Source organism: Aphelocoma coerulescens, chromosome 1A, assembly GCF_041296385.1.
Source record: "Aphelocoma coerulescens isolate FSJ_1873_10779 chromosome 1A, UR_Acoe_1.0, whole genome shotgun sequence".
In the NCBI taxonomy this organism is placed as follows: Eukaryota; Metazoa; Chordata; class Aves; order Passeriformes; family Corvidae; genus Aphelocoma; species Aphelocoma coerulescens.
Window position 1 is genome coordinate 44,756,763 of NC_091014.1, and position 19,706 is coordinate 44,776,468.

The 19,706-nt window shown below is 35.6% G+C and overlaps 1 long non-coding RNA gene across 1 annotated transcript in view; it reads left to right on the forward strand.

Moving 5' to 3' along the window:
* The first annotated feature begins 759 nt into the window (after positions 1-759).
* LOC138104672 (uncharacterized) overlaps positions 760-19,706 on the forward strand; it is a 48,604-nt gene continuing 29,657 nt past the window's right edge. Inside the window, exons 1-2 of the long non-coding RNA XR_011148212.1 lie at positions 760-888; positions 7,940-8,059. This is a non-coding gene — a long non-coding RNA (uncharacterized lncRNA). The remainder of the gene's footprint in view (positions 889-7,939; positions 8,060-19,706) is intronic.

The following is a 19,706-nucleotide window of genomic DNA, read 5'->3' on the forward strand; positions in this document are numbered from 1 at the left end:
CTTGATGAATTCTCCCCTTTAGTCAATGAAGGCACTGTCAGGGGGTCACTTATCCTACACACCTTAGGCTCACATCTTATGATAGGTTGAGTGGTTGATGAAGGTTTCTATTTCTCTTCACAGCAGGAACCTGGATATACAGCTTTAATTATAGTAACTATTAAGGGTAACTGCTCACTATTCTGCTGTTAAAGGCTGTGGAAGTATAACCTGTAGAAGAGGATACATTTACAAAATTCAGACATCTATACTGTTTGATTACAGTTTGTGGATTCTTTGAAAATTACAATTTTGAATGTCAGCAGCAGAAAAAGGAAGCAGATAGCGCAATCTTTTTGGTGATTTAGCTGTGGGGTAACTACTTTCCCTAGAACTGAAGTCAGGTCTTTATGTGCTTTTATAAGATAAATAACAATCCTTATTTTACTTTGTAAAGCAGTTCAACATAAAAATGCCATGTAACTGCAAAAATTATTCAGTATACTGCCTTTAAAAGCTTTGATAAAGATTGTACTTTTTTTTTGTTCTCGTATATAGGTGGTAGACTACAGCTCTCCCTTATGGCTGATCTGTGGAAAGCGTGTGCTTGTTGCCAGATTCCTAATCAGAACACTGTGTTATCATCAATATACTGTCATATATAACCATAGGCAATCATGTGCCTGCACAGGGCAGGGACAGAAATAACCATCTGACAGCTAGCAACTTGAGTTGTGAAGCAGGACCTTATCTTAAATCCATTCTGGTTTAATTCTGATGTTTGTGCTTGGAAAAAGGGTTCTCTCATTCTACAGAGAAGTACTACAGTCTTGAGTAAAGTGAGCCAAGATTTTCCTGCCGCTTGAAACAGGAGAGGTGATGATGAGAGTTACTGGAAGGTCACCTAAGGTAACACAGCTACTTTAGCTCAATGTAACAGCTTTGCCTAGAAAGCAGGAGTCCAGGCTCACCTTCTGTCTGAAATTGCCTCTTTTGCTGTATGTATTTTCTTGAATTCAGAAAAATACATGGATTGTACCTGTGAGTTGTCTCTACTGTGTAACAGTGTGGAAATGGGCTACAATCCAGCAACCAAAGTTACTAACCCGGTTATCAGGCCGTTTCTAATTTTCCTGCAGATTTCTGCTTCTTGGCTAAGGAAGAGAACTGTTTCTGAATATCAGCACCACCAGGAGCTGCATTCAGTATTGGCTGTGCACTGCTGTGCTTATAACCCTTGACCCAAACTGTGAGCTGAGAAAGGGACAGATTCCTTCCAGTTCCTAATAATTCATTTGGCCCACTCAAGGGCCAATTAATTTTAACAGCGGTTGCTTACCTGTCTGGAATAAACGAGCTTCAGAGAAGGCCAAGGAAACAGAGCTGAGACACACATCTGTTCAGACCACAGTGCCAATGGAGTTTGTGAAATGATGCATTTTTCACGTAGAAAATCCCGATTCCATCTTTCTGCATAAAGTATATTTTTTTCCCCAGAAGTTAATTAATTTATGCTTCATATTGTTTCTTCCACTACTAACATTGCAGCCTGCTGCACAATATGCACGTCAGGTGTTTCTTCTTTTTTTAGACTTTCAGACAACTGTAGCATGACACTAGCTGTTTAGCAAGACAGAGCACATACTACCCATTGCTAATTCTTCTTCAAAGCAGCAGTTGAATTAACATAAGCTTTAAGTGGGTGTTATGTATTCATTTGCACATTTTCTGCTGCTGCTTATGACTAGTTTAGCTGCAATCTGGTACACTAAAGGACTACTGCACATATACAGAGCTTTATAGAAGTGACACATCCTTCAGGTAGCTTTGCATAAACTCATGCAACACACTGTGGGTCATTAATTTTAAATGTCTGGAGGCAGAGAGATACAATCCTCTTTCTCTCTCTTTCTCTACCATCTCATCCTCTCACCCACCACTGCCTCTAGACAGACAGTAAATTGGCACTCCCTAAAACCTACCTCATCATCATAAATCATGTTTCAGCTTATTGTCCTTTTTCTCTGTTGTCTATTATTCAGGTGAGTTATTTGTTTAAAATCTACCCACAATACTCTGGTTGCAAATGAGTTCAGGGGTTTTGGTTTGGGTTCTTTTTATTTTTTTGGTTAGATGGGAAGACTGAGCTTGGTAAAAAGGAAGTGATCACTGTGCTTCCTTCTTCATACACCACTGCTGCAGTATCCACAGCCTGTAAGACGACATGCATAATCCCTCTGCTGGGTGTGTTGAAATAACTTTGTTAAACTATTTCCTTAGAAAGAATAAGATAAAAACAAAAGTATAATTCTATACAAGATCTTAATTCAGATCTTTTTTGCAGAAATTCCAGTGATGGCTCTCAACTACCACTTTTTTCTTTTTTTTTCTGGATAAGCACCATTTGCAGAAAAAAAATTGGTACTGTTGCTCCTTGAATTTGCATTAAATCAGGCCATATGCTATTTCTAGTTCTGGAAAATATGATCTTTTTCTTTTCCCTTCTGCTCAGAAATTATTTTGCATTGCATTTTTTTTTCCCCAGAGCATACTAGTATACTGTGTTTCGCTGATGTATACAGTGGTAATTTCCAAGACCACGTAGGAAGAAAAAGAAAGTGTATGCTGTTTGTTTGGATGGTTTATCCAGTCATTGCACAGTGAAGGCAGAACTCAGACATGAATTGCTCTTCATTTTGCATCAGTTACCACTGTGACCACTCTGTGCAAGTTGCTTTGCAAACAGAACTGTAGAGACATATTTAATCTTACCTCACTGAGGGCATTGCATAAAGCAATGCGTGTAGGGGATTACATGAAAAAATGTATGGCCTTTTTTGTTGTTTGCTTGGTTTTTGGTTTTTTCCTGACCTATATTTTATGTGGCATATGCCAGGAGAGCTTAAGCATTTTATAATACTACTTCTGCACACATTATCAAACACTTTTTCCCTCTGCCTGTGGTTGCTATGTATGAAAACCTGTGCACTGTATCACTGAAGATATGCCAAATACTGAACTTCAAGGCAGCAGAGCTATTCCAAGGGTAGATGGCTAAAAGTTAGGCTGTGACTAGAGTATATTAGCCCCCAGCATAAGGTAGTGTATCTTTCTAATATCTTCAAATAATGTAGCACAAGCTGCCTTACTTCTACCACTCTCTTCGGTATCACTGATTTACTGAGTCAGGCTGTAGCTGAGAGAGGGGAAAGGAAGGGTGGCTGACAAACTGCAGACACCACTGTAAGAGCTGAGATAAGAGGGCTGATGTCCATGTATCAAAACCAGAATTTTTCTGTATGCAATCTATATTTTGACATTCTCATTCATTTAAAATCATTCCTGATATATTGTTCCTTTTGCTTCTGGGGTAGTGTAGCATGCAGTACACAGTTTCCAACCACTAACAGGTTGCTAATTAGGAACCTTACTTGATAAAGAAAACCATAAACTTTTGAATCTCACTTTGAGATGCTAAACATACATTCTTTAGAGATAAGCAACTTTTTTTTTTTTTTATACTGTTGGCAACTTAGTTTAATAATATATTTATCCCTGAATATTATTTTTAAAAATCCCAGTGGAAATGGCTTGGAGGCAGTAACTTAATAATAATTTCTAACAGGGAAAGACGAAAATTATCATCACACCCTAAATCTTTTATTTGAACCAGAACAAAGGAGTGCCACAGTAAAAATGTAATTAAGAGATTCTTTTCTTGCTTGCTTTTATTATTTTTTTTTCACATTTGATTGTACAGTTTTTGAGTTCTTAATATCTAACACACTGCATCAATTCTCATGAAGGAAGAACTCAAGCCCTTGACATGGGGTCGTATTCACCTCTCCAGATTTTATCCATGAAATATGCACACATTTAATCTAAACTAATCAAGCAGGCTCCATTTGAAACACCTCCACACCATCTTAATACAAGTGTCTTGGGCCAGTGGGATGAATGGCTCTCCCGAGATGCCTGCCTCTCAATTAAAGGCAGATGGTGCCTAGATGACCATCCTAGATTTGATGTCACATCTAACTTTTAGATGATTAAAGCTTGATGAGGTGAATTGCATGTAAAATCACATAAAGATTGATAAAACACAACATGGACTTAAGAAATTTTTTATTTAGAAGAAATTCCAACGTTAATTATAATATAGAATAAATATAAAATAAATTAGATATCAAAATCTTTTGCTATTATATTGCTCTGCAATATGACTTCATGTGAAATAAGTCAACAGTGAAGGAAAGAGGGCAGAATAATCACAGAAATTATTAGTCTCCTCAAGAGAGAAAACCAGCTCTCATTCTTTGCTCTGTTCCCTAGGTAGACTGGTGATTCACATTACCCTCATCCTCTTCTCTAAGGGTATGGGCAATAGAAGCAATAAAAGAAAAAAGTTGTCTGTTAGAACAAAGGATAGTCCAGGACAACAGGGTAAATGAGGAGGACAATAAAGGTGATAAATTATGGAAAAGTGAGTTCAATTAAGAAAAAAAACAGGTACACCAACTATTTTTTTTAAATGTGTCTCAGCTGGTTTGTCTTTATCTGCCTAATTTGGTCAAAATGGTGCTTCCTAATGAAAATTATTTCAGCATTAATTTGCTGTGTGTTTCTTCATAGTGTATTTGGTAAACTCATTTACAAAAACATTCTTGTTATTCAAGAACACCACCACGTGTAAAATACAAACTCTCATTTTATAAAGTAAAACGAAAACATAAAAAGTAGAACACTATGGTGTTATAAATCTCCCATATTTAAATAATTGCATCCCATCCACTTACTTTCACAATAGTTTCAGCCATGTGATTCCTGTGTTTGGTAATTATTCCCATAGAAATGCTGTGTGTCCTTAAGCAGCTGTAATGACTGGAGAGAATGGCATTTTAGTACTGGACAGTAATCATCCATTTGCATATAGGAAAGAGGTTTTGGTAATAATTTTTCTTCACATATAAATATCAGAGAAAATTATTGCACTGTGGGGACTTTGTGTAACTTATCATCTCCAGAAAGCTAAGAAAATGCCTTTGAAAAACTCTCAGCTAAATGTGCGATGCACATCTGTGCATGCATCAGATTCTGTTGAGGGACGCTACTGGGCAAAACACTACTATTGTAATGAGTTATCTGCATTCACTAATGACCAGAAGAATATTTTATCAGAAATCACTTTCTAATGTTGGAACCTTAGACACTAATGCATGGATCAAACAACAGAACTTAGACATATAAAACCTCATTTTTCTTCTTTTATGTCAGATCTTTACTGGTGTCGTGTACTCAGAACTTCCAATGGCTTCAGGAAGAGCCATTTTATGCCTCATCACTCTCAAAAATGAGACTATGGAAAACTGACTTGAAAAATCTCATGCAAGTAATACTGACTGAAAAGCAATGACATTTCAAAATCAAATGTTTTGTTTAAGGTATCAGTCATTGTAAATGATGCAAACCTCTGTATTTAGTTTTTGGAGGCATCTGTACTTTACACAAAACAAGTGCCATTACTAAATTAGGTAGTTTGAGCAATCATCCTTTTAAAAAGAATTAACCCTGTGAACACTTGTGGAAAGCCAGCCTGGAGCTTTTCCAACACATTCCTTGTGCTTAATGAACTGTGGCTACACAGGGCCTTCCTGTCATTTGGGTATGTGGTTCCACTGTAATCAGTGAGCAACCCAGAGAGTCACTATTCATCAATATGGACATGGGCGTACTGTTTGTTCCTATATAAGGATAGTTCATCAGTGTAAGGGAGAGAAAAGACACCATAGACATGAAAAGAAGTAGAACATTCATTAAAACCAAAAGCTTTCTAAATAAAAGCAATTCTATTGAATTTAGTTGAACTGTTATACCAGAATGCCATTATTCAAAGCTACATGGGAATTTTGTCTGTAAATTCCCATTAATTTTGATGTAAAAAATTCTGGTGATGATTATTACTGTTTTCCTTTTGTCCAAATGTTTCACCTAATTTTTTTAACAGAAGACTTACTTACTCTTAAATATACTTCTCTGGCAAGGTTGTAACATTAGCCCTCATTCAGCAAAAGTTTAAGAAAATTACAGACAAAACAGATCATAAGAAGCCGTGATAGGTATAGGACAACAGCTTCTCTGCTCTAACTGATTAGATATTTGAGAGATCTGAAAGGGTGGTGGTGATGTTGTAAGGTAATGCCAAGACAAAAGGTTTCACCCAAGGGTATAATTCAGACTATGGCATAAGTAGCAGCTGCTACACCAACTTGCTTAAAGTCTCATTATGCCATTCCTGTACCTGCTAAACTTCAGAGGTCCATCAGTTACAGCTCCACAACTCTAGGAAAGTGTCACAATAAAGAATGGTCAAAGAGGTAAAAAATAGGAGAAGTACAGATTATCTTTGCAGTTAAGATCCAAATTAAAGTCCTTTTATTTTACTTTTAACGGGAAAAAACCTCCACAACAAAACAATGTATGTTTAAATATTATATTAAAATGCTACATCTATCTTGCTATTTAGAAGCAGGCATGTACTCTCACACATATGTATGCATGTGTATGGATATATGCCCTTTTAAAAGAAAAGAAATTCAGTCACGTCTGTGCAGCTCCTTTGTTATTCAATTAGTTCCCAGGCTGCTAGGGTTATCTTGTCCTTTATGAATCTGAAAGTTAAAAGCCCACCTTAAATTAAGCATGTGGGCTGGGTTTCTACTCACTCTTCATTTATTTTGAGACTCAGAGTCATAATTTGTCTCCATGGTCACTGGTAATTTCTGGAGGACAGCTGATGCCTTCTGCCTTCATCTCTCTCCAAGAGTAGAAGAATCTCTCAGCATGTGCTCAAGCATCAATATAAAATACAGAGGCAACTACAAGGCTAACTTCGACTGGAGTCACATTTTAGATAACTAAAATTAGTGAGGTGAATCCTGTCCATTTAGGTTCATTATCTCTACATAGACACTTGGTGTTGTGCAGCAGATGTAGACTACAGCAAATATTATCCTTGTAAGATCCCAGAACTGCAAAACAGCCTTGTGAAGTTCTTGGTCTGAATTATTGTCTAAACTGGGTGTGAAGTTTAAATATTTGACTGAAGTTTGAATAATGTCTTCACCATTTGGCTGGCATTTTCAATAAATGTACACAAGTAAATTTTTCAAAACCTCAGAAACTCACTTCTGCTAAAAATATTGATTTGGTCTCCAGAACCTTCTTGTGAGGCAAAGGAAACTATTGTAAAAATATACATTAATCTGAGAGCAAAGACAATGAGAATAGATGCAATTGTCTTGACTCAGAGATTGAACCCTTGATTTTAAATTGATAATTAGGTTTTTTTTTGGTCTCAAGAATGTTATATTTCTGAAACAGAAATGATTCTGAAACAGCATAATTTTCTTTATTTAAAAATTTCAGTCTATGCTTGATATGATTATAGTAAAGCACAGTCTATACCAAAATTACCAAAGAAAATGGTGCAGAAAAGACTTATGAAAAGGATGTGAAAAAAACCAATAGATATTGCTATTAATTTCATATTGTCTTCACCAGTACTTCTTGGATATTAGGGTGTAAATAAGCTAGGTATGGCCATTCACTTCATATGTTCACATTTTTGGGAATGGATGAGATATTTAAAAACTCAGTACTGTCTATTCAGCAACTGCTGTCAAGACCTTTTTATATTAAAGACTTCTATTGATGTATAATCTTTTTTTCTTCTTTTATTTCTCTGCAAAAGAAAGAACCTTACAGTGATTGATTTTTTGCACATGACTAAAAAAAAATCTTAGCTTGAAAACTTGGGGATATAATGAGTGACATTTATGTAAAATCTGCCTCTATTCCAAAACAGTAAAAGCTTTTCTGGCTTTTCACCTCCAATCTGGATCAAAGGCAAAGTAGAGACAAGTTTGAATAAATGGCATCTCTCATATTTTTTTTTCCCTAGAACAAGCAGACTATCTCCACCTGGCAACCCTTAGGAACAACAGTCCTGGTAGAGCAAACATTTAGGAGATGGTCCTGCAATAAGGCTTTTGAACCTGACAACTTGCACTTCTTAATAAAGGTTAGTACTTGATCTTGTCCAAAACAAATCATGGCAGCAGAGCCATGTGATTTTCATTAACTTTCCCTTTAGCAAACTTCTCAGTGCTTCTTTTCATTTCTATGTCTATTTTATTTATATTCTTCTACAACCAGTGGATAAGATGGCACAATTCCCATTCAAGTATTGTGTATAGGAATTACATAAAATAAACTTTTCTTGAGGCCCAGAAGGCTTTTCCTCCTTCTGTACCATACCTGACAAGTAACTGGTCTCCAGCTTCTAATTTTGAGCATTTATTAGAAATGCTTTTGCATCAACTGCCAAGATGACAGTAGAACAGTCCTAGCTACAAGAGAAGGAAATGTTCTCTTCAAAAGTATTATGCAAATATAAAAAGGGAAAAAGCATTAAAATAAAGCACTTAAAAATATGCTACAAAGTCCTTGATGTGTCTTTCCATCATCTCAAGATGATAAAATTATCAAAAAACAAACAAAAAATATATTCCTAGGCAGATCACTACAACTTCTTAGGGCTTGTCTAATATATTTACATATGTTTCATAACCCTTTTCCTGTCTGTTGCATGAGTTCATCTGCACTGATTTTCACGCTGGTCCTGAAAATAACTGCCTTGGTTATTCCCATTACACTTCCCTGCCTAAACTGGTGGGCACCAATGCATAAATCAAATACACAAGCACAAGATAATTCTCCCTTTTGAATCTTATATTGCTTTTTATAAAAAGATAAAATTGACTTTCAGAGACAATATGCCATTACAGTTAAGCTTCATCTCACAGTATAGTTGAAGGGGATAACCACAGTCATTTTTTGATAGGGAGCTCCCTTCTGATATGGACAGATAATGCTACGGTTTCCCCAGCTCTAGACAGTCAGAAATCATGGGTTAAGTCCATTCTCAACACATCCAAAGTAATACTCAAAAAATGCCAACAGCACATTTTTTTTGCTTTTCCTCTTGGGTTTTGAGGCTGCAGGTGTGCTCATAGCATGCTTTCAAAGTATTTTTTTTTTCAGGCAGGAATGCTATTTTTTTAGTTTTTAAAACACTGGAATTATGTTTTTGCTCCTCATCTCCAAGAGCTGATGTCTTAGAAAATGCCTTAATGAAATGAAGGCCTCAGAAACATTACAGGAGCTGGGAACACATATATTAGAAAATCATGAAAGATGTAATGTGTTATTTCTATACTTAAAAAAAACCCTGTGGTACCAAGAAAATTGTGCAAAATTTAAATAATGAAAATTAAATATTGCTAGCTGATCTTTAAAAGAAATTATACAAACATTCAAGTGCCAATGTTTGACTTTTCAATTTAATAAAAGCAGTAGGAAATATGTTTTTCATTTCACTGCCTCTCGCTGTTCGTGCAGTCTAATTCTCACTCTACCAGTAGCTCATTTCTTCAATTACAGGATGTACCTTCATTATACTTGATATATTATATTAAACTGTAAGTGTCTTATGTTAACATACAGAAACTTGTGGTTGCCAGGCATCATCTTTAAAGGAAAAAAGACCCCTTTTAATTAAACAGTTGTCTTCAATATGAATAGTTGTCATAAGCTACTGCCATTACCCAAGGGGTAATGTTTCCAAAGCTCATTATGGAATTATTCAATATGAAATCCCACACCAGCATTTACTGAGTAGTACATGGAATACATAAATACAGTCAAATTGTCATGTAGAGAGTTCTCTAGTGTGGCCCCAAATAAATGAATTGTATAACAGAACCAAAGAAACTTTGGGCAGTTTCTACAGTTTTCCCACTCTATTCTGTGCAGAAATGAGATAATAATATTTATCATTTGTATCATCTGTTTTTATCACTGTAATACTCATCTTTTGCCCACTAATACTTATCCCAGTATTAGATCTTCCTCAAAATTCCAACTTCTTTTAGTTATGACTAATGTTATAATTTTTTCCCAGATTACAGTAACAAGAAGGATAATTATTTGATATTAATAAGGAAAATTTGCTTATTCATGAATCATAAAAAAAATCAAACTTTGACCAGGAATTTTAATAAATGCATAGACATTCTTTATTCTCTTTTAAATTTGTGCTTATTTAGGAAGACTTTCCTATTCTGTGTCATCATAACAGGTTTGTCTGCCACATGTGCTCCTGACCTTCTAATAACTTTTGAGTCTGTTAACTGATTTCAGACTAATTCGATTCAGAGGTGGAGCTTTCATAAAGAATTCCAAAGTACATCATTCAAATCTGGTCGGGTAGAGGAGTATGTGTCCTAATGAAAGTAAAATTGACACATGAACTTATATCTGATTAGGTACCAAATAACTAAAGCAGGACAGTGCCCTTAGAAGTCCCCTGTTGCATGGAAGATTCAGTCAAATTTGTCTCCTTCTTGATGTCAGATTCAATTAAAGATGATAATAATGAGCACTTTTGGCAGCCTTCAACTGAAGCTCAGATGGTGAACTATCTTACTACCTACTCCGTGACGATATGACACAGTTAGGAAACAGCGGTCTGTTTCCTTCTCAGACTACATCATTTCTGCAGGGAAAACTATGCTGCTCATCTCATATTAACCTTTGGTGGAGCCAAGCATGTACAGCAAACTCCAAAGATTCACTTTGGGTTAGCTGGAACTGTTTGTAGCAGTTTGTAAGAAACTCATGGAAAAAAGCCTCAAGGTGCTCAGAGCTCCACCAGCAGTAAATAGGACATCCTTGTAAATATGGAATAGAAGGTCTGTTTTTCTCAGAAGCACATAGGCCTTTTGTGTCACTACCCAGCACATATGAAACATGGTGACAAGACAAGTGAGCGTGTTTAGCAGCAAAACAAACCTGCACTTTAGAATCTAAGTAGGTGAGTCATACAATGGGAAATGAGATAATTAACAGAAACTGAGCCCAAAACGGGGACAGCGGAAAAACTGTTTGAATTCTGTCACCTCAAACTGAAATGGTGTTTGTGGTAGCTGCTTTTCAGAAAGCAAAGAGCAGTATATGTGATAGTGTTGAGAAAATTGTTATTATATGTAATTTTGCAAGCCTTAAAAATTTCCTAATTTTTGGCAAGGCTATGTCAAGGAATTTATGCTTCCAGGTTTTGGGGGAACTTGGTCAGACAAACAAATTTAAAACTCGATTATTATCTACAAGTAAATATTGTGAATAAAGCATTCAGAAAAAATGAAAGAATAAAAGTGGATACATTTCTCCATTAAGGAAAAAGATGAAAAGAGTGAAAACGTTTTAAATATTTATTTGGTGATGAATGCATTGAAAGAATAAGAGATGAAAGGAAAAAAAAAAGTGGGTTTGAATGAAGAGCAGTTTTGAGAGAAGAACCAGTCATGCTATAGCAAACATTAAAAAAGAAATCGACAAGCACAGACAGATCTGAAGTTTTGACAGATAAGTTTGGGAACTCCTTACCTGAAAAAATAACTTAGTTTGATGAAATTTGAGTAAGTACAAAAGGGGACAAAGGGGAACAAAAAGTAGGTTGAGATTCCAGGTAATTCACAGATATCTTTAGACTACAAATTCATTAGCAGTGGTACTTATGTCTCACCAAACGGGGTCTTTTGTGCTTAAGAGTTGGCAACAGTAGTAATATAGTCAGTTCTAAAAGTATTTTTGCTTTCAATGGAATTCTTTACATGACGAGAACAACTGAAGTGATAGTTTAATGATTGAAAGAGTTTGTTATTTCTCTAGATACAGAGAAATGCCACTTACTACATAGCAGAACGGAAATGTCAACTGAAAGTAATGTAGCAAAGTCAGCAACAGAGATGGAAACAAGTTCCTGGCTCGGAATCACTCCTCTTGTTAAACATATTATTTTGCATCCATCATGGATACATAGATAAACATTTTAAGAGTTTAACTAGCTTTGTGTTTTCAAATACCAGTTGAAAAAGTTACTTGACATTCTTACTTTTGGAGGATGAGGTTTTAAAGTAGCCTTTGTATTTGATAATTTTTTGCAAAGTAGGACCTTGAAACTTCCACAGTTCTGCAGTTTATGGGTTTGTAAAATAGCAGTTGCCAGTGGCCTTGTTCATCCCACTTTATTTACCCAATAATACATCTTTTTTGTGTCTCCACAAATTAAATTAGAATTCATAATTCTATATCTGAATTAGCTTCCCTCAGAGAGCCTTATTATAACAAATGCAGTTGTAATAATGCAGTCTAACAATTTAATCTATAAATTGGTAGAAAGTACTTTATGTGTTTCTGTTAGAGAACAGAACTTACTTTTAAAGGAAATTTAAAAGTATTGCATGTACAGCAAGCTGACTGACTGATACCTTTTTGCATATCTGCCATTACAGTACATTAAGCATGTAATAATGCACTAAATAGGAATGTTAGCAGAAGACCTGAATCTGAATTTGGGAGAATTAAGACTGAAGAGAAAGAAATAATTCTTTTGTGAAGAAACAGGACTGTGCTGATGTGTTAGTGTACGTGGAAATATATTCTAATGAATACCAAGATTTCAAACAAAAACTGCTGCCAGAAGTGTTGAAAGACTGCCTTATTGTGGCACACTCTGCCTGCCCTGCAGGCAATTCTGAGTGATGTGGCAGATATTAGGCTTTATTTATAGATAGGCAGAAGACTAATATGTCTGTGTTTTAAGCCATTCTTTCAGAATAGAAATTACTAAAATGGTTACTGCTTTTTTCTCTCTCAGTGTATTCTTACCTGTCCAGGAACAGGTGGGCAGAAGAAGACTGTTCTGGGGCTGTGGGGCTGGCAGGGCAGGCAATGCCACTGTCACCAGCAAGGGTGCAGCCCTGCAGCACCTGCACAAGGTGAGCAGGGCAGGAATGGTGGCAGTGGCTGGAGACAGCCACAGCCCGGCTGAGATCCTTGTGGTTCTCTTTCCCAGGAGGTGGTGCAGGGCTGCTTGGAGGCACCACCTCAGGGCATGGGCAACCAACCTCCTTGGCACTGGAGGAGACTTCAGAGCCTGCAGAGGTGTTCAGAGTCCTGACACAGGCAATCTCTTTCTCTTGTCTTTCCTCATTTCCCACTCTTTAAGTTTTCACAATGCAGTTTTCTTTCTCTTATGTATGATTTTATTGTCAGGAGCCTGTTTTTGGCTTAAAGAAAAATGTGTATTTTATGAATAGTCTTTTCACTTGTCAGCACTACATTCCTCAGGAATTTCCATCTTCTATACTGGCAACCTTGGGTTAAAAAAATTTGCTTTGGGATATTCTATTTTAAAACTTAAAATGCCTTGTAAACATGAGTATCAGGCATTTTTATTTCATTATACTTTTGTGAACAAACAAAAAAGCTTATGACTGGGCCTGAGACCTGAGTTATTCAAAGTCAGAGAAATTTCCAGTCCTAATAATTACTTTTTTGAATTCTCTGATTTTTTTCCACATATAATTGCTTGAAATAGTATTGACAAGGATGGAACAACTTTATGATCCTCATATATCAATACGTATTGCTCTGTTAAGAACAGAAACCTGGCTATTACTTGCTAGTTCGTGAAGCTGTCAATGCTAAGTGGCTATATTTAAAACAGGGATTACACAATGCCACTTTGATCATATCAAGATTTTGTTTTTCTGAACAAAATTATCATCAGTCTTTATTATCAGAAAGCCTGTATATCTAAGTGTCTTTACCTAAAATTGTTCATGCCATTTGGACAGGAGTATTCCAAACAACTAAAAACTCATCTTTCGTCATTCTTGCAAAATATATATATATTTTTGTAACATCTGTAATTTTTGCTCTTATACCACCAAAGATCATTAAAGGTGAATTTAGTAATGTCTGAGTAATTTTATTAAATGTTTATTTAACATAACACAAGCAGTTTAGATTAATGTCTCTGGCTTATGATAACAAATTTCTCAAGGCTTTTAAAATACAATATTTAACAGAGTCCAAAGAGAGCAGCATAAAAATCAGTCAGTCAAAACACATACAAATGCTGTAAAAATATAATTATTTTCAGGTAAATGAGTCACTAAGTTCACACAGTTCAAATTTTTCTTTCTTATTTAAGTTTAGCAATAAAAACTAGGAAATGGCTAGTTTTTCAGGAACTGGAAGTCATCATTCATCTGTAAATCTGACAGTCCACGGGAGGGGAGTTTGGGTGTGGAACATTTAATTGCAACCATATCACTACTTGTGACATTAAAAGTTCTTTTAAAGTCATCAAAGTCTTTTCCTGATGGCAGTCTAATATGCTTCCCCTCTGCTCTCTAGGAATAGCTGGTTTTCACTTGAGACTATTTTGTTCAATTAGGCTGCAGAAAAAATAGGACAGCAGACAATATAAACATTTCTTTTTTAGGATTGTCCTCTCAGTATATTTGAAGATGTCAGTGGCCGAGGGACCTGAAGTTACTTCTGTTCCACACTCTGAACCTCAATTTCCTAACTCCTGCATCCAGTGTTTTTTATTTGCTCTTTATTTAATACTCAGAAGTAGTATGAATGTCATGCATCTGTGTAAAAGATTTATACTCTTAGTTATATGGACTGCTTCTTAAAGTGCAATAATTGTGAAATCACATCACTCTACCTCCAAATAGTTCAAAGAGCCACAAGCTAAGCAGAAAAAGAAATGTTATTTTAGACTAGATATAAACATTAATTAAGAACTTTTACATGCTGAAGTTGAGAGGAAATATCTTCATGTCCTATCCCTCTGAACAGGAGCAATTACCCTGACAGATATTTGAAAATTTTACCCAGAAACAATATTGTACTAGCTAGAAAAATGTTAATATCTGTCTCCATTTCCTGCCCAGGTGTTAAGAGTTATTATATAGAGACTTCAATGGCCTATTGCCAAGAAGTACTGAAAATCCAATCTCAATATGTACAAAATTACAAACACAATGCATGCCAAATAAGTTATGGAAGTAGTTGTCTGGCTAAATTTCTCATAGCCTAAACTGATTCTGTCCCAAGTTGCTTTCCAAATGGATATGATCTAGGGTGCAAACTTGATTTTCTGCTCGTGGTAGATGGCAGTCATTTACCTATTACTTTTAGTACTATTAATTAAATCTTTTGAAGTTTATGGCTTAAAATATCCTTGTTCTTGCTTTTAGATCTATATTACTTCAACTCAAGGTTAAAAGGAAAAAATGAATCTTTTATTCCACTCAAATTCTAACACTAATTTTCCAGATTGACGGAGATATTGATTTTCCCATAGCCCCATTTGAAGGTAGCATATATATATAAATATATATATATGCACACACACATTCACACATACCTGCATATATCGACACACTAGAATATATGCATTTTCATACAGACACATACAGAGATGGCAAGATTTTTCAAAGAGCCTGGTTTTGTATTCACTTTCTACTAAGATCAATAAAACTTCTGAAATCCAATTTGTACCTTTGAAAAATCTTCTCCATGCAGATTATTTTCAGAGTTAATATTCAACAGATTAACCCTGTAGCCTTGTTGATAGAAAGAAAAAGGGCTTAGCTTCTACTTTGGCATTTATGTTACAAAACTTCTACACCTTGTTGGAAAAGAAACATATTGCATTCCATTTGCTATATTTTGTCTTTTCTACAGGTAACAATAATGTCGGTATCACTGAGGCTCATGTTGTTTAGCTTCCCATAAATTTTTCCTAATTGCAGTAGCACATATTAAAACATTTAATAAAAGATAATTCAGGGCAAAAATATGAATGTTATGTCACAGCTATCTTACCATATTTTAGCAGAAGAGAGGAAGGGAAGGGAATTACCCTTAATTAATTAATACCATACTATAAGAATACAGAGTAAAATTATAGGAGTAGATCAGAATGTTTTTGACAACCCTCTCTTTATTACTGTTTTTCAATAGTAAATCACTCTGAATTACATTTTATAATGAAAACATGATATCATTTGCAGTTATTTTATGACAACTGTGGAAGTGTTGAACAACAAAATATCTTTGCTAAAACACCTTAGTTTTCATCTGAAAAACAGGATTTTTTTTTTTTTTTTCTGAAAAGGGTGGCAGTTCTTTTCTGATGGCTTTAAATACTGAAACATGGACATCTTTTTTTCCCCTGGGACAATGTTTCTTAGTTGCCCAAGGTCCAAATGGCTCCTGTCTATTCCACAGACTGTTCTCATAGTATTTTTCAGTCTCTCTGTATGTACATGGCATTGTCCATCTATACAAAACCTCTAATTACTTCATTCCACTTGACCGTTTCTGCTATTAATCCTCCCTTAGGTTTCATTTTTTCAATCTTTTAAAATTCTTCCATAGTTCCTCACTACTCTTTTAGTATCTCTCCTCCTTACTTCTACCATCTCTTCTATGCCTTCTCTAAAACTAAACCAGGTTCTGGTTCCCTTGTAGACAGACTCTTGTTCCTCTCCTGCTTCTCACTTTTGCACAGAAAACTGTTATTGCCTCCCACCTACCACTGTCATGATTTAGCCAATGTTGATACCTCAGCTCTTCTTACTATGTCCTTCATTTCACACATGTACAAAATGTCTTGGTCCCTCCACCTCTTGGCTCTTGATTTTTGACCTGAATTTCCTCATCTGACATTGAATCTGCACTTGTTTTCTCTTATGGAAAGTAGTATTTTTGTTATACTACTTTGTTTATCACATTTTCTTCATATAGCCTCCAATTTCTTTCCCTAGTTGTTATTTCTCCTGTTGAAGAACACCTGAGTCTTTTAATTTCCTTTGTTCCAAGTTGCTGTTAACTAGGCCAGACTAATCTTACCTAATTTTAGCTGTCTAAAAGCTAGGAAGCAGCCTGAGTTCCTCATCCTACTTTTGTACTTTTGAAGTTAAAAAAGAAAGGCAGTTTGAGAGATCAAATCACGATGTTTCATATCTCAGGATGGGAGGATTTAGTCTGTAGTGGTGATTATTTTTCTATATTGATTATCAGAGGAGTTTACACAAATAGATTTTATTACACAATTATTTTTTAATGGTTAAAATTAATCCTCTCCATACATATTCTATAGTAATTTCAACCCCTAACATTTCCCCTTATGATCTCTCAGACATATTCCACCGGGGTCTGTATAAATTAATCTTTTCAATTTCTAAATTACTAAATTAATGTCTAATTTAAATAAATTAATGTCTACTTTGTCTAGAGTAAAACTTTTTCTGACAATATAGTTGATTATCTATTTCTTTTCAAAACTTTAACATTATTGAAAATACCTTCTTGTGGCATCACCTTTCGCTTTTCACTTGTTATTGGACTGATGAGTAGGATAGTTAAAACATGTGTCTGTCCCATAATGAGGATGGTTTTAATTCAGGTTTGAATATAGAATTGCTAGATGGGAATGAAATATGTCCACTATTAATGTAAGAGGCTTGCAAGAACTTACAATGCTTCAAACTTGAGGAAAAAAAAAATGAATGGCACCTAGTTGTTCTAGACGTGACAAAACCTAAATAAATGAAACCAATGAACAAATAGTGATAGTGATCCAAAATCACTAAGGTAGGAAGAAAAATAAGGAAAAAGTTGTAATAAACGCAGAAGACTTAAAATAGTTTTCAATAAACTCTGGGGAATTGCAAACTAATATTCCCTTCAGAGAAAGTCCAAGGGAAAAATATGTAGAGGAATGCTGACAATCTCTTAAGCAGATAATATTGAGCATAATTCCCAACTATATTTTAGGAACTGGACTGAGCAGTTCCAGAGTTGAAGATGGGTATTTTTCAGATCTTGGGAGGGCATGACTGAGTGTCCAGAAGATAGAGAAAACAGATCCATATTTTCATTTTAAGGATGAGCTGGGAAAAATTATACAGTCAGCTAAACTGTAATTCATGGAAAGTGCTGCAGCAAATAATTAAGTAAACTGTATATAAACTAACAGAACGTGTAAGCAGACAGAACTTAAAAGGAAGATGGCTAACTTCCAATATGCATTTGTCAAAAAATGTATGCTCCCTGTTTTAATAAGGAGAGGTACTAGCTTTGACTTACTACAATCTGTTACTGCACAGATATTACGTACAGTGTCCAAAACACACTATATACATCTGCCATTGGACAATATGGCATATTAACACAGGACACACTAATAGTGACAATGTATTTATACATGTGAATTAATGGTTTCTTCATTTTCTAATATTTACTGATCTACTTCCCAATACTATCAGCAAACCTGACACTATGGAGCATCTGTTTGATTATCTAAATCAATTGGCCTGTTAATAGATGAGAAGAAATAGGACTTTTTTTTCCCCCAGTAGTATATGCTCCCAAAAAATTACCAAATACATTGACAAAATCAGAGAGAGAAAGCTTATTGAACTAATTTATTTGAGAATGATGGAACTGCTCCCAGGGTTGTGTTTCCCACATTTTATGAGTGAAAGAACTTGGAGTAGACAAATGTGTAGAACTTTGAATGCAAGAAAAGCATGTACATGGAAATTCCTTGCCTATTAATGCAAGAAGTTAAACATTTTGACTGTACTCCACTGAAAGAAAACTGGAAGGGACACACATTTATAGTAGTAAACCAGAACAATTGAAAATAAATAATATATATAGTGTAATAAAAGCTTGCATTACTGCCAAGAAGTAAGTGTTCATGCCAAAAATGCTCCAGAGCACAGCTGCCAAAAAAAAGCTGAGAGCATTATGAAACACACTAAATCTATACATAGAGGGGGCTTAGAGAAGAAAAAAAAGTATATTTATTCTTAGGATTCAAGTATATCAAATCATTATGGTTATTTTATGCACAATAAGCAAGGCTCTGAGCATGCTGGCAAGCATTCAAGAAAGCATCATGTTGCTTAAAAAGCACGCGGGTCTTTAAGTTCAGGAGAAAGGCTCAGAGAAAGATATTTGAGTGTTTAAGACAAGCTAAAAATCCAAAATGACACAAAAAATTCTGTGTGCTGTTGGACATGGCTAAATAATACTCCTGACAATGTTAAGCTGGCTCAGGTCCTCATGAAGGTGATTTGAAATGCACAGAGCAGGCGTCCTGGGATCTGTCTTGAAAGAGATGAAAAGTGAATTGACGTTGCTGCAATGTGGCTTTCAAATGAGAACCTCCATGAAGAAGGCAGAGGCTCCTAGGAACTACACCTAGTCTGCTATTTCCAAAACAGTACTGTAACCAACAGTTTATGGGGGCTTTCCTCTTGAAGTTAGTCCTTTGAAGGGTCAAAAAAATCAAGACTGAGAGATCCAGGTGAGGACCTGGAAACTAAAGGCCACTGACAAGGCATGATGATGGGAGGTGGTACTGCCATCTTCTGAGTCTAAAGGGCTGGGACCTCTTTCTGAGTAGAGAAGTCTGAGGGATGACAGACTGAGGTTTAAAATTCCTGAAGGCAGTGGGTAAGGTGAAGGCAGAACTGATATTTACCAAATCTCACAATACTGGAACAAGAGAGCATTCAGTGGCAGTAGGAGGAGGTGAGCTTAAAATAGCTAGAAGAAAGTACTTTACACAGCAGGTATCAAACTTTTAGAACTTGCTGCCACATGAGGTTTTTTATTTTCATCTATGGAAAAGGATTTCAGATGCATTCTCCTCCTTATTACTTCTTGTGGTCTGGTAAAAGCGTCTCAGGGTTTAGATTGCTTGTGATATGTGATGCAGGAGCCTA